The sequence below is a fragment of the Panthera pardus genome, unplaced genomic scaffold, assembly GCF_024362965.1.
Source record: "Panthera pardus isolate Hobbes unplaced genomic scaffold, ASM2436296v1 HiC_scaffold_27, whole genome shotgun sequence".
Classification (NCBI taxonomy): Eukaryota; Metazoa; Chordata; class Mammalia; order Carnivora; family Felidae; genus Panthera; species Panthera pardus.
In genome coordinates, this window is record NW_026526843.1 from 31,778,649 (window position 1) to 31,794,702 (window position 16,054).

Here is a 16,054-nt window from a genome sequence, read left to right on the forward strand (position 1 = left end):
CTGGTCTATGCGATCCCACCGGGCTGAGATGAACAGGGCCCATCGGGTCAGGAGTGTGGTTACGTACGCAGATCCGACGTGCCACTCGGATCCCACTTCGGTGAAAGGCGTGTTGCCCCAGCTGCTGGGCGTGCTGTTTGAAGACAGCCTTTAGCTGCAGCTGGCCTAAAGCTAGCGGCCTCAGCCCAGGCCACACCCCTTCCCAGGTGGCCCAAGTCCAAGGTAGGATCGATTCATGGAGCATATACGAGCCCAGCTGACCTGGCCAAATTTGCAACAATTATTAAGGCTTATTCTTGCTCTCGAGCTGCTCGTGGGATCTTCCGTGGGGGTGCATCATACCTCGACTCCTCCCTGTGCCCAGCCCTGCTTCCTTCCTTCCCCTTCCACAAGTGTTACTGCTAATAACACTTTCTAGTGAATAGCCTACCCACTAAGCTCAACCGGGTCCTGAGGAACGCTTCCCAAGGGAGCCACGCTAAGACAAGGATTGAATAAGCAAATGGCGAGGATAGAAACGATCAAAAATATCCTAGACGTGAGCCATCCGTTAGGCCTGAAAATGGTCCTGTTAAGTAAACGATGGAATACGCAAGTATGGAACTCAGAGAAGAGGCACAGAATGGAGACGGAAATTTGGAAATTCAAAATGTGTGGGGTCCCTTCCCCCCCGCCAAAGGAATGATGAGTGACCCCTGGGAAGCCGGCAAAGGGGATCTCACCTCAACAAGCACCCAGACAGGAAATGACCTGAAATTTCCCTCCCTACCCAAAGACACCAGGTCAGCACCAGCAAGAAAGATCCAGATCCTGCCACACTAAGCTGTGGACCTGAATGCCCCTCTTCGTCTGCCACGGACAGGGAGCATCCCACCACACGGAGCACCTGCTCAGGAAGCTGTCTGTATCCCGGGGGGCCAGACGTAGCTCCCCCAACTAGAGGCACCAGCTGGCTCAGCTTGGAACAGCTCGTTCCGTGCCCGCAAAATACCACCAGCCAAAACCAGTGAGAACTTGGGGCCCCTGGGTGGCTCAGTTAGTTAAACGTGCGACTCTTGGTTGTGGCTCAGGTCAGGATCTCAGGGTTTCGTGAGTTCAAGCCCCGCGTCGGGCTCTGTGCTGACAGCTCGGAGCCCGGAGCCTGCTTCGGCTTCTGTGTCTCCCTCTCTCTCTCTGCCCCTCCCCCACTCGTGCACGTGCACGCTCTCTCTCTGTCTCTCAAAAGAAATAAACCTAAAAATTTATTTTAAATAAATAGATCAACAGAACACATAAATAAACATGGAGCTCAGATAGAAAGTGCAAGGTGGAGACAGAGGTGGTTTATAAATGGGGGTTAACACCAGTGACTTGATGAGATCACCTAGAAAAGTAGTATTTGCACAGCTTGCAGGAACAATACCTTTGAAAAAGTAAGAAGACTGGGATCTGGGGGACGTCTGGGTGGCTCAGCCGATTAAGCACCCAACTCTTATTTTCGGCTCAGGTCGTGACCTCATGGTTCTCGAGATCAAGGACACTGTCCGCGTGGAGCCTGCTTGGGATTCTCTCCCCTGTCTCTCTGCCCCTCCCCCCGTTCACGCCCACTCTTTCTCTTTCAAAATAAGTCCATAAACATTACAAAAAAAAAAAGAAGAAGAAGAAGAAGGCTGGGATCTAGAACCCTCCTGGAGAAGTTTGTCCTTTATGTGGAGGAAGACCATTCTTCATTCTAAAAAATACTGATGTGGATTGGAGGGGAAGCTTTGGCAGTGGGAGAATGAGGGCATGCCATCTGGTAGTTTCTATATTCTAAAGTCCATCAGAGGTGATGACTTTGGCGTCAGAGAGGTCTTTGTTAAATCCCGATTCGCCCACTCCCTGGCTACGTGACTTGCATGACCTGGACCCTGGGACCTCTGTGACCTTGTCCCCTACCTCTCTTGCCTGCCTTCCCCCACTCCAGCCACACTGACCCAAAAGGCAAACTCACCCACGTACTCCTGCCTCAGATCTTCAAACGTTCTGTTCTTTTCTCCTGGGAAGCTCTTTGAACAGATAGACGTATGGCTTGTGTTCTGACAACAAAGGGCTACAGACTTGCTCAGATTAAGACTGCTATTTGATACCGATATTCTGCAAGCAAGAATGGGAGTGGGCAGAACGGCCCAATCTATAGGTGGACAGCAATTACACTTTCAGTTCTTTGGTGCCTCGAAGTTACAAATATGTCCTAAAATGGGGCGCCGGGCTGGCTCAGTCGGTAGAGCGTGCGACCTTTGATCTCAGGGTCGTGAGTTCAAGCCCCACGTTGGGCAGAGAGCTCGCTTCAACAACGACCACAACAACAAATATGTCATAAAATACAGAACACATCTACAGACCTAGGCTAGTCACCTGAGCAAGCTCTCCAAGGTTTCTCTGCGAAAACCGTCTTCCTCTATGGTGAGTGGTCCTTTATTCCAATAATTGCTTTTTGTCTCTTTCTTGTGACGTGGGTAGCTTGGGACAAAGGGGAACTTTGGGTGGAGGGATCTTGTGGCGCTGAGAGTGACCTGAGATGGCAGATTCTTCTGGCACATTCATCCCCCTTCATCTCCTTAGGGACTCCGCAAAAATGCCACTTTATCGGAGGTCTCCCCTAATTCCCCTTTCTAAAAACAGCTCCTCCTCTCTATCCCCCTTACACGATCTTTTTTTTTTTTTGTATTTTTTTTTTCCTTAGCACTGATCATCACCTGCAAATATCCATTTCTTTGGTTGGGGATCCACATTCCTCCGCTAGAACATAGGCGCCGCAAGAGAAGCCATTTTGTTTAGTTCATTGTTTTCTTCCCCAGCACCTAGAGCAGTGCCTAGCACACGGTCAGTGCTCGGTTCATATTTGCTGAATGTATGAATGTATGAAGGAGTGAAGGAATCCTAAGTCACAGCTCGCTCTTTCATGAAATGAAGTCAATAGCATCTACCCATATGACATGTCTGAAGAACTAAATAAAAAAAAAAATCCAGGTACAAGGCCTACCGCTGTATCGGGTACACACAAGCATGTATGTATATATATAAGTATATATATGTATATATATGTATATATACACATATGTATACATGTGTGTGTGTATATACACGTTTGTATATATGTGTGCGTATATATACGTATGTATATATATGTGTGTGTATATACACGTATGTATATATGTGTGTGTATATACACGTTTGTATATGTGTGTGTGTATATACACGTATGTATATATGTGTGTGTGTATATATACGTATGTATATATGTGTGTGTATATATACGTATGTATATATGTGTGTGTATACATGTGTGTATATATGTGTGTGTGTATACACGTATGTATATATGTGTGTGTGTATATACACGTTTGTATATATGTGTGTGTATATATACGTATGTATATATGTGTGCATGTATATATACGTATGTATATATGTGTGTGTGTATATGTATGCATACATACATACATATATATGTGTGTATATATGTGTGTATATATACGTATGTATATATGTGTATATATACATGCATGTATACACGTATGTATATACACGTATGTATATACATGTATGTACACACATGTATACACACGCATATATACATACGTGCACATATATACATACGTATATATACATATACATACTTATATCTATATCTATATCTATATCTATAGACACAAGTGCCACCAGGGCATTGGAATCAGACATGAAATCGCTTTCCCTGGGGAGCACCTGGTGGGTCAGTTAGTTGAGCGTCCAATTCTGGATTTTGGTTCAGTCGTGATCCCAGGGTTGTGGGATCGAGCCCTGAGTCGGGCTCAATGCTGAGCATGGAACCTGCTCAAGAGTCTCCCTCTGCCCCTCCCCCCCACTCGTGCGTGCGCGCTCTCTCTCTCTTAAAAAAAACAAAAGAATGTCTTTCTCTGGGTCACCAGGCTATGGTGTCTGAACCATCATCAATTTTGGGGCACTTTACTGATTCTGATGGGCCAAGTAATGACTGATGAAGTGCTATCTGTTATCGTTTGAGTGAACGTAGGTCAGCACTTCACGTCCACGCTCCGCTCTCCCTGGCACATTTGCTGTTGGGTGCATCGGACTCAAACATGTTTTTGTACGTCCTGAGACCACGTCTGACTTCATAATGGCAACGCAGTAGGAGTCAAGGAGACTTACACCATTCAGTAGGTCACCGCCTGATTCCTAGACCGCACCCCCTGACCCCCCCCAAAAAGAGTCAAGTATGCCAGCGTGCTTTACTTCTTTTTCATAAAGTATTTGTGTGTTTTTTTTTAAGTTTGTTTATTTTGAGAGAGAGAGAGAGAGAGAGAGAGAGAGAGAGACACCACAAGCGGGGGAGGGACAGAGAGAGAGGGAGAGACAGATTCACCAGCAGGTTCCGTGCTGCCAGCTGGGGAGCCTGACATGGGGCTCGAACTCATGATCATGACAGGAGCTGAAACTAGAGTCCTTCGCTTAACTGACTGAGCCACCCCGAGGCCCCTACGTCTTTTTTTTTTTCATGTGCCCATACTTTAGCTCAAGTTGTCCTTAAACCTAATTATACTTCATAAATGTGGGGTTTGCTTAAAAGTTGGACTCCAGAGCCCATTCTGTACTTAGTTCAATCTGAGACTGATTTTGAATATTCTCCCCAAATAATTTCTTTTAAGTTTATTTATTTATTTATTTATTTTCAGAGAAAGAGAGAGAGAGAGAGAGAGAGAGCACAGCTGGGCAGGGGGCAGAGAGAGAGGGAGGAGAGAGAGAATCCCAAGCAGGCTCCACACTGCCCACGCAGAACCAGATGCAGGGCTGGAAGTCGCGAACTATGAGATCATGACCTGAGCCGAAATCGAGAGTCGGACGCTTGACCGACTGGGCCACCCAGGCGCCCCTCTCCCCAAATAAATTTTTACCAAACTCTTCAGGTGATTCGGATGATAACTCAAGTATCAGAAACATTAAACTGTTACAGTGCAATGGTGTCTCTTTCTAGAATATTTTTCCATCTCTGTATTTTGAAGTCTTGCTCAGACCTCAAGGAACAGTTCAAATTCAACATGGTGCCTTTCTTGATGGGAAATCTCCCATGGTGACAGAAACGAGGGGCATCATTCCCAAGGTACAGGAGGGCACTGGTATATGACATCCAGGACAAGGGTGGAGGACGTGCTCATATTTCCCACTAGACTTTGTGCGCTTGGGTCAGAACAAAAGTAACCCACAACAGGCCTGTGATTCCAACCACCTAGCAACCTTATTTTGGGGGAAGATTGGAAGCCACTTCATAAATTGGAACTCATGTTTAAAAGGAGTAAATAGAGAGGGGCGCCTGGGTGGCTCAGTCGTTTGGGTGTCCGACTTTGGCTCAGGTCATGATCTCGCGGTCTGTGAGTTCAAGCCCCGCGTCGGGCTCCGGGCTGACAGCTCGGAGCCTGGAACCTGCTTCGGATTCTGTGTCTCCCTCTCTCTCTGCCTCTCCCCCACTCACGCTCTGTCTCTCTCTGTCTCAGAAATAAACCTTAAAAAAAACATTTAAAGAGTCAGATGCTCAACTGAGTGAGCCACCCAGGCGCCCCTATACAGCATTCTTCAATTCATAAATACCTCTTACCATCCATGCTTGGTTATTGCCCGGCCCTACGACCCACCTGTTAGAAGCAAGAGAGACAAATTCCAAATAAGTGACCTCATGCAAAAGACTCCTTTGAATGCATGAAGCATTTGTGGGTGAGTGGGGCTCCAGGAAACAGAACGGCTATATCCACTGATTCTGAAGCCTCACTGACTTCAGCGTGTATCACAAATTATTTTGTTCGCCATGGACCATAATGAAGGACCTGGCACAGAGAAGGAATGAAAGCTATGTGGGAGAGCCACGTCAAATCTAGGGCACCCAGTTAAATTTGAATTTCTGATAAACAGCAAATAGATTTTAGCATAAGTATGCCCCATGCAATATGTGGGACATACTTACAATTTGTTGTTTATTGGGGCTCCTGGGTGGCTCCGTCAGTTGGGCGTCTGACTCTTGATTTCAGGTAGGGTCGTGGTCTCATGGTTCGTGGGTTCGAGCCCCACGTTGGGGCTCCAAGCTGACAGTGCGGGGCCTGCTTGGAAATCTCTCCTCCCTGTCTCTGCCCCTCCCATGCTCTCTCTCTCTTTCTCTCTCTCTCTAAATAAACTTAAAAAAAAAGTTGTTTATTTGCGAAACCTGGAAAACCTAGTTGAATGAGAAAATGAAAGAAGACGTGTCTCCACTTTGTCCCCACACTAACTTCATCTTCAGCAAGAAATAGCATGGATTAAGAGAAAGGTCTAGAGTCCAGAAAGATGAAGAGCTTTACTGAGCGAATGACCTTGGGAGAGTCCTTTCTCTCCCTTGGCCACAGCTTCCCCCTCCGTGAGATGAGAGAATTAAACCAGATGATTTCTCAGCACGCTTCCTGCTCTCAGGGTCTGGTGTTTTATCACCCTTGGGAAGGGGGTCCGTTTATACCCTGCTCCCTGGGGACGTTTGCGAGTCGATGTATTCCATAGCTGATCTCCAAGTGGAGACCGTCTCCGTACAGTATTTGGCAAGAAGCATCGTTTTGTCAATAACTCTCATTGCGATGGGTAAGAAACCACTGTAAACACCACCCATCGCCCCTGAAACTACGAGGCCGGAAGACGTACTGGGTTCATCAAGATCTCAGGGCATATATGATCCGAGAGAGAACTTAAGAAAGGCTTTTCCCTCTGGCCTCCTTTGTTGGCTTCCGGCCCCTACTCCTGTAAAACAATTGCCTTGAGCTAAATAGTTAGGTTGTGCCTTTCCCCCCAATCCATTCCAGAATAGGTTTTAGCCTAATCCCCCTATTATCATCTGGGCGTGAAGATTACATATTCGCCCCCATCCTAGGAGGAAGTGAAATTAATGAGGAAAGAAGGGTGTCGCCACGCCAGCCTTCATTTTGATACGGTCCCTCCAGAGGAGGATATTAGTGTTATCATCCTTGGTCACGGATTCGTTTGCATTTCCTTCACCAACCACAATTTCATTATCTAATAAACCACACGATTTTCAATTCTAGTCTGTGCTAATTGATTTTTCCCAATTTATATCTTCGGCGGCTGGGAGAGCTTTTCTCCAGATAAGGTAGATTTCATTTTCAAGTCTTCATTATGCTCAGAACTCCGTTTTGTTGGCAAGTTGTTCCATTACAGCTGAAGATCACTGTTCCCGAACCCCCTTCCTATTAATTAATCACCGTCTTTATACGCGTAATAAATAGGACGGCTGCCAGCAAGAAGAAAAGAAGTTTAGTCTAAAAAGACAGGGCTTTTTTTTTTTTTTTCCCCTCGGGAAACTACCCCCATACCGCATAAATACTGGCCTCGGTAAGATGTTCTGCCATATAAATAACCGAAATTGTCTTCTTTGCAAAAACTAGTGGAGACAAGACAGGACTGCCATCGCAGACTGAAACCTTTCACAGCAAACGGAGGCTAGCTAGCGTCAGCTCAAAAGTGGCACAATTGTAAGCACCTTTGGTAATTAGCATCCCAGCTACACTTGTCATGAACTGTAATCTTTTGTTTCAACGGGAGGGATTTGTAGATCTGCGAGTGGGTCGTGTTTAACGATAAGTTGAAATGTGACGGGATGCGAATCACATATCCTTAGCAGGATATGTGATATCCTTAGGATATCCTTCCTAAGCAGCATCCATCATGCTTTGCGTGCAGTATCAGGAGCCTCATTCCTGCGTTTTCTATTCGCGATTATTTACAGACATTGGGCGGCGATCTTCAAGCGAACAGGGACCCCAAGAGATAAGAGACATTCGCAACACTAATGGAAGGGCCTTGAATGTGTGGGTCCACGATACTTCAGCATCTTCAAATTGCTTTAGCCTACAAAAGGTACCTCTGACGGAGGGGGAGTCAAAGCAGGGAAAAGCATACAAGTGAACATCTTAAACGGGAGCTTCCAAATGAGAGCCTTTGAGTGGGTGGCGAATGTGCCCAGAAGAGTGTTCTCCAGGAGGGGGCGGGGCACTCCCGCGTGGCTCACTGGGATGGGGGGAGTGGATCCTTCTCATCGCTTCAGGGTGCCGGAATTTTATTATCTTTTTCTGTGCGTGGCGTGATGTGAAAAGGGTCGGTAAGACTTTTTCCATGCCCTCGGGGTCAGATCAGAATTACATTCCTGCTCCAACGCTGTGATAATCATTGCCACAGAGAGTCGCCAGGACACTTGGGGGGTTGTTATAGTCCTCAAGTGCACCATGTGCTCGGCTGGATACAAGCTTGAGAGCAACTTCACCATACTCGCGCGTGTGTGTGTGCGCGCGCACGCGCGTGTAGGGGGCATATAAGAGAAATCCAAGGAAATACACACTGTAACATAAAGAGATTATGAACGTATATTTATTTCTGCCTATAGGGCTCTGCTTTGTCATCTTTCTGCCTCTCCCCTACCTCGGCTCGGATCATGCACCAGGTATGCAGAGAGACCTTATTATTAAGTGGTTAGCCTTAAAAATAAGAACTGGGGCATCTGGCTGGCTGGGCCGGTAGAGCGCGCAACTCTTGACCTTGGGGTTGTGGGTTTGAGCGGGGCTGGGTGTGGAGATTCCTTAAAAAATGAACTCTATGACAAAAGAAAAGAACACAAACTCTTTAAAAATATGAGAACCCAGGAGCCCACAAACGGGTATTGTCGGTGCAAGCAATTTCAGGGACAAATATGTAGGAGATACTGTTTAGGATGTAGGTGATACGTCCGCGGCTGAAGGTTTTTGTCTGGACAGGCTGACGTTGAGATTTAAATCCATTATTCTCGTCTGTCTTCTCTGTCTCCGTTTTCCTTTCCTCTGTCTCCATTCCTTCATTTCTCTCACTCGGTTCCATCCTGCCTTTCCTTCTTTTTCCCCTTCCCACCGCTCTCTTCTTCCATGGAAGGTCCGCATTGGTAGTGATAAAGCGGTAAGTTAAGTTCACGAACTGCGCTCCATCATCCACGGAAAGCCCTTTACCCTGACTTCTCACTGGGGGGAGAAGCAGGTTTGAGTAATCAACGCCTTTTGTGCTATTTCGATAAACAACGTGAATAAAACGTACGTGTTTGTTCTGCTTCGAATACTCTTCCCCCAGATATCTGCATGGCTCGCCTCTCCCCCACTTTCTTCAAGTCTCTGCTCAACAGAGGAACCTTCCCTTACCAACTTACGTTACAATAACAGGACTTTGCATCTCCCATCACTCTTGGCCAGCTCCTTACTTACCCTGCTGCTTCCTGGGACTCACCACAATCTGAACCACTAAAGGGCCGTTTGTGTCTTTCTTTGTCGTCTTTCTTCCTTGACTAGATGTTACATGAGGAGCACAGGCACTTTGTTGCATTATTTTATCCCCTGTGGCCAGCCCATAGTTGGCATTCAACAAATACCGGATCAACGAACATCAACATTTATAAGCATAACCATATGTGCACCAAAGCTCTATTTTAAGAAAACCCTCTGAGTCTCTATGAATGTTTTTAGCCATGCATTTTTTTTTGTTTTGTTTTTTGCATAAGCATCACTAAGTGAACTGATCTACAATCATGGTAGGAGGAAAAATCAGAGAGTGAATTAAAATACCACTCTGCCAGGGGTACCTGGGTGGTTCAGTCGGTGAAGCATCGGACTCATGATTTCAGCTCAGGCCATGATCTCACGGTTCGCGAGGCCGAGCCCCACGTCGGGCTCTGCGCTCACGGCGCCGAGCCTGTTTGGGATTCTCTCCCTCCTTTTCTCTCTGCCCCGAGTGTGCTCTCTGTCTCTCAGAATAAATAAACTTAAATAAGATAATGAAATAAAATACCACCTGGCTCAAGAAGTTTCTCTCAACGTAAGACTCTGCAAAACAACTCAAATGTCCTTCAGTGGGTGAATGGATAAGTTGACTGTGACACGTCTATACAGTGGAATGTTACTCACCAATAAAAAGGAATGAACCACGATCCACACAACTTAAATGAATCTCCAAGGCGTTAGGCTGAAAGAAGACAGTCGTAAAAAGTCACAAACGGAAAACCTACAGTGATGGAGGACGAATCGATGGTTATCAGAGTTCCAGAGTTGGAGGATGGGGAGATGGGATGAAGGAGTTTTTGGGGGATGATTGGACTTTGCTGTATTGTGGTCGTGGCTATATCAATCTATACGTGTGTTAAAATTCAGAGAACTGTTCGCCAAGAGAAACTGATAGATTATAATGTATTGTTTTGTAAGCTACTTTTTTTCACTCAAAACTGTATAAAAGCGTCTTTTGTCTTTGCTAAGTGTAAATCGGTATCATTAAAAAAAATGATTGATAACCTTTTAAAAAAAGAATCTCCAAAGAGATCTTTCCAACTTCTTTTTTTAGCTTAATTTTTTTTTAACGTTTATTCATTTTTGAGAGAGAGAGAGACAGATAGCGTGAGCAGGGGAGGGGCAGACACACACACACACACACACACACACACACACACACAGAATCTGAAGCAGGCTCCAGGCTCTGAGCGGTCAGCACAGAGCCCGACGTGGGGCTCGAACTCGTGAGCCATGAGATCATGACCGAGCCAAAATTGGATGCCTGACCAGCTGAGCCACCCAGGCGCCCCAATCTTTCCTACTTCTTAATTCAGGTAGTGTTCTGTACCACTTACAATAAACTACCTCAAACTACACGTTGTTACACAAGCACGTCTGATCCTTTGGCTAGACCATAACCCTTTTGTAAGAGCAGAGGGCATGTCTTGTGCGGTTCTCTTTTCTTTCCCCCTGTGGCACAGTGCCCTGAATGCGTTAGACAGTCTCTAAATATGTGATAGGCTCATTACTTATTTACAGTTTATTACCCTAACGTGGGTATCAGGGAATGACGTTGTTACCTCATCCGTCCAAGGGAAGATGGAACCAGGTCATTTCTAGGGTCTTTCTGGCCCTGATTCACCATGTTTCTATACTCAGTATACCTTCAAAACATTTATTTCTTCTGTAAAAGGCTTTCTTCTGCTTCAACTATAATAAGTTGCAAGCATTGCTCCTTAAGTCTTAACAAAAGACATTTTGTTAAATTGGTTAAAAATTAGCAACTGTCTAAGATGTCAAGCTGACTGTAATAATGAGCTGAGTTAAAAATAATTTAATGAATTCATGTATCCTTTTAACACACAGAATTTAGAATGGGCTAAAAATGACTGCCATGAAAATGGACTGTGCTAAAAAATCTCTACCACATAACTGTTAATATTTCCACCTTGTCAGATGAGACCTGCACTCCATTCCAATGCCTTTGAAAAATAAATACTTTTGCTTTTCTAACGTGATCAGACATTTCTGGTCTCAGAGTTTGAGCCTGGCTTTACCCTCACCTTTTCTAGCACCTCCATCGTTAACATTTCCCTCTCTAGAATCTCCTTCTCTAGAATCTCCATCACTAGCGTCTCCCTCTCTGGCGCCTCGATATTCCATCTAGCATCCCCAAGTGATGCTAACCTATCATTTCATTGAAATCTGTTCTCTTCAGTCATGTCATGTTGGTGTCCTTGCATGTTTTCCCTCTTAACCTCAGTCTCTACGTTTCCTCTGACGCCTGGGCAAACGTCAGAGTCAAAATGAGATGTTCTCGTCCCCATCCCATAATACGGAGCCACCGCGACCCTAGAAGTCTACTCCAAGAGCCCCGCTCCTTGGAGGCAGACACTGAACCATCTCTGGGACCAGCTGAATTCCGTCTCCTCCATCCCTTTGTTAGGACCGGAATTCTCCTCGTCTCTAGGCAAATGGCAGTAATGGACTATGTGTCAGGCCACTCATCCCTTTGGTTAGGAGATGGGCGTATCCTAGGAGTCTTGTTTCAATATTTATAATAAAAGTTCAATATTCTTTTTATGTGCAAACTCTTATTCCAGCCTTATACTAATTCCAAGCATCATTTCCACTAGAATATTATTAGTACTATTTTACAGATGTGGAAACTGACACTCAGAAATATTTCGTGGCTTATATTAACTTTTAAGTAATACACACAGTAGGCAAACCCTGGTCTAACCGAACACCAAAGCTCATATTATCACTAGATTGAATTATCAAGTCTGAAGGAGGCCAGCACTGGAATGCATGCAGAGTGCCCTTGGACAGGTAGTTTTCAAAAGCTCGGTGAACACCTACATTGATTACCTTAAGTACTCAGATATCATTATAAATGAAAGACATGACCAAAGATCCCCAAGGGAGAATCTTTACTTTGTGTGAGGAACCTTCCTACTTGACAGAGGATTTTAGAGGATTGGAAGGCATCTCGCGATTCTTGGAAACAATGTTATTTTGGGATACTTAAACGTATATGAATGCACACACACATACGTGTATATATGTGTGTTTGGAATGTGTGTGTGATATGCATGTGTGTGTAGGATATGCATGTGTGTGTATACGTACACGCATATCAGACACCCACACATATTCACATCTGTAAAATGGTACTGATAATATTATAGAGGTACCTTGGTGGCTCAGTCGGTTAAGCCTTGGACTCCTGATCTCAGCTCAGGTTGCGATCTCACGGATCGTGAAATTGAGCCCCACCTTGGGCTCCCTGCTTGGGATTCCCTTTCTCCCTCTCTCTCTGCCCCTTCCCTCCTCTCTCTCTCTCTCTCTCAAAATAAATAAACATTAAAAACATTAAAAAAATAATATTATAGTGGGAATGACTCTGTTTCACTGGATGACAGTCTAATATGTATAATATTTTATCTATTTTTTCATATGTTATCCCATTTGACACTTGTATTCAGGGAAAACTAAATCAGAGGCCCGATATTCCGGTAAGAAAATGGACTCCTTGCAAAAAAAATATACGACGTCCTTCATAACTCTATGTGCTGTGGAGCTGGCTTCCTGGGGAGGTTTGGGAACAGGCACAGTGTGCCTGCAGTGTGCCACGAGGCCCCTTGATATATGTGTCCACACTGCTGTCATCCCCGCTACAAGCCCAGAGCTTCCATTATGCCCCAGTTCTTCCTGTCACGTGGTAAAGTTCTAATCTCTCAATATGCAAATATTTCCAGGATGTGTAACATACAGAAAAGAACGAGGAAGAGAGTGAAATATGGTCTCAAGCGGAGGGATATAGACACAAGAGAGGGAAGATAATCTTTATATAATCGCCCCCCTCTCCCAAACGCCATATTCCAACCAGACCAGCCCATGGCGACTTACATGTGTGGCCATGCCGGGTCTCCGTGGTCTAGCAAACTGTGTGTGAATATTGATAGCCTGAAACAGTGTTTTCCAAAGTTGACCTAGACCATTCCCCCAAGAGATTCTGATTTAGGGCATCTGGAGTGGGATCGGGAGTCCATCCGCGACAGGCATTCTCAGGAAATCTGATGTCATGCCAGCTTTGGAAACACTGACCCGAAGAGAATCCGGTGGGTGACAACGGTCATTGTAACATACGCACCCCAATTTTTGCCATTGCCATCTGGGATAAACGCAATCGGGTAGATGAAATACGTACACTTTCAGAGCAATCTTAATTCTTTCTGCCCAAGTTGAGCGTGAATCATGCTGCCAGGCTGACTTTAGCTCTTCTTCGTGGCATTGCTGTCCTATATTGTCAGATACCTCCACTCGTATTTTCTGGCGAGAAAGCAGTTCAATATTCCTTTGTCAATAACCAGCTGGCATTCCTATTATCATAGCTCACTCAGTATAATAGGAAGCGTCCTATCATTCGTTTGTAATGGAGTTTAATATAATAAAGAATATTTAATGGCAAGTCAGCCGATATTGCACTTTATAGCTATATCCTGACTTATCTAAAAGTAGTCCAAACTTTAGTTTCACAGGAAAACATTTATTTTATTTTCTATAGTAGGCGCCATTAATGACGTCATCATTTAAAAGCATGCTATTAAGTCTGAACAGATTTTTTTTTATTTTTTAATGTGACTTAGTGTCACATTGGCTTCCATACAACACCCAGTGCTCATCCCAACAGGTGCCCTCCTCAGTGCCCATCGCCCCCTTTCCCCTCTCCCCCACCCCCCCTTCCACCCTCAGTTTGTTCTCTGTATTTAAGAGTCTCTTATGGTTTGCTTCCCTCCCTCTCTGTTTGGAACTATTTTTCCCCTTCCCCTCCCCCATGGCCTTCTGTTCAGTTTCTCAAGATCCACATGAGCGAAAACATGTGACATCTGTCCTTCTCTGCCTCACTTATTTCACTCAGCATAATACCTTCCGGTTCCATCCCCGTTGCCGCAAAGGGCCAGATTTCATTCTTTCTCATTGCCAAGTAGTATTCCATTGTATATATAAACCACATCTTCTTTATCCCTTTGTCAGTTGATGGACACTTAGGCTCTTTCCACGATTTGGCTATCGTTGAAAGCTCTGCTATAAACACTGGGGTACACGTGCCCCTCTGCATCAGCACTTCCGTATCCCTGGGGTCAATTCCTAGCAGTGCTATTGCTGGGTCATAGGGTAGAACTATTTTTTAATGTTTGGAGGAACCTCCACACTGTTTTCCAGAGTGGCCGCACCAGTTTGCATTCCCACCAACAGTGCAAGAGGGTTCCCGTTTCTCCCCATCCTCGCCAGCATCTAAACAGATTTTTTTTAATGTTCATTTATTTTTGAGAGAGACAGAGACAGAATGCGAGTGGGTTGGGACAGAGAGAAGAGGGAGACACAGAATCTGAAACAGGCTCCAGGCTCTGGGCTGTCAGCACAGAGCCCGACGCGGGGCTCGAACTCACGAGCTGTGAGATCATGACCGGAGCTGAAGTCGGACGCTCAACCGACTGAGCCACCCAGGCGCCCCAAAACAGATTTTTTTAAATAGAAGCAAGTTATTAAACCACAGCCATCAATCATAAGCTTATGCTACATGCTAAGACAGACTCTATGCTGTCCGAGTGTCCCTTTTAGCCCCACCTGCAGAAAAAGAAACACACACACACACACACACACAGAGCACAGAAACTATCTCCAGGAACTTCATTATATTTTTAAGTCATAAATAAAGTAGCTTCTACAGTCTCTGAACAGTTTCAGACAGTGTTGGGGACATAGTAGTTGCTCAATAAATAAGTAGCAATTTAATAAGGGACAGACAACATTTCTATTGTTATTTCTATTCGGTGTATTTTTGTTCGAGGTAACTCTAGCAAAGCTCAGCAAAAGGGACCGTTCATTTTATGGGCTCTTTTGCCACATGCTTTGGACACGGATAAATGAAGCAAAAGAACCATGAGAGCTTCCTTTTGCACACTGAACTTTAGGTAACAAAAAGTATCCTATGTAAACATAAATAAGTAAATAAATAACCTTAAGAGAACGAGAAAAACACTTTACCGTACTCCTCAGTACCTTAATGAGTTAAAGCTAGGGTTCACCAAACATTTATCACACAACTTATGTAGAGAAAGCATTGTGCTAGTTACTTGAGATTCTCCAGAGAGGGGCGCCTGGGTGGCTCAGTCCGTTACGCATCGGACGCTTGGTTTCTGCTCAGCTCATGATCTCACAGTTCATGAGTTCGAGCCCCGCATCAGTCTCTGCCCTGACAGTGCAGAGCCTGCTTGGGATTCCCTCTCTCTCTCCTCTCTCTCTCTCTCTCTCTCTCTCTCTCTCTCTCTCTGCCCCTCCCGCTCTCTCTCGCTCTCTCTCTCAAAATAAATAAATAAGCATTAAAAAAAAAAAAAGAGTTGATATTGTAACTCAGGTCTGAAGGCTGTCTGCAGGCAGATCCCCTCTTTCTGGGGGACCTTAGACTTTATTTCTGTTAAGGTCTTCCCCTGAATGAGGCCCATCCACACTGAGGAGGGTAACCTGCTTTACTAAAAGTCTGCTGGTTAAAATGTGAATCTCATCCGGGGCGCCCCGGGGGTGGGGGGGCTCAGTCGGTTAAGCGTCCAACTTTGGCCCAGGTCATGATCGCGCGGCTCGTGGGTCCGAGCCCCGCGTCGGGCTCTGTGCTGACCGCTCGGAGCCTGGAACCCGCTTCGGATCCTGTGTCTCCTTCTCTC

General features: G+C 45.3%; 1 non-coding gene across 1 annotated transcript; it reads left to right on the top strand.

Annotated features, from left to right (window-relative positions):
- Window positions 1–2,224: 2,224 nt before the first annotated feature.
- Window positions 2,225–2,297, top strand: TRNAK-UUU (transfer RNA lysine (anticodon UUU)). Its single transcript has one exon. It is a non-coding gene; the product is annotated as a tRNA-Lys (tRNA).
- Window positions 2,298–16,054: the final 13,757 nt, after the last annotated feature.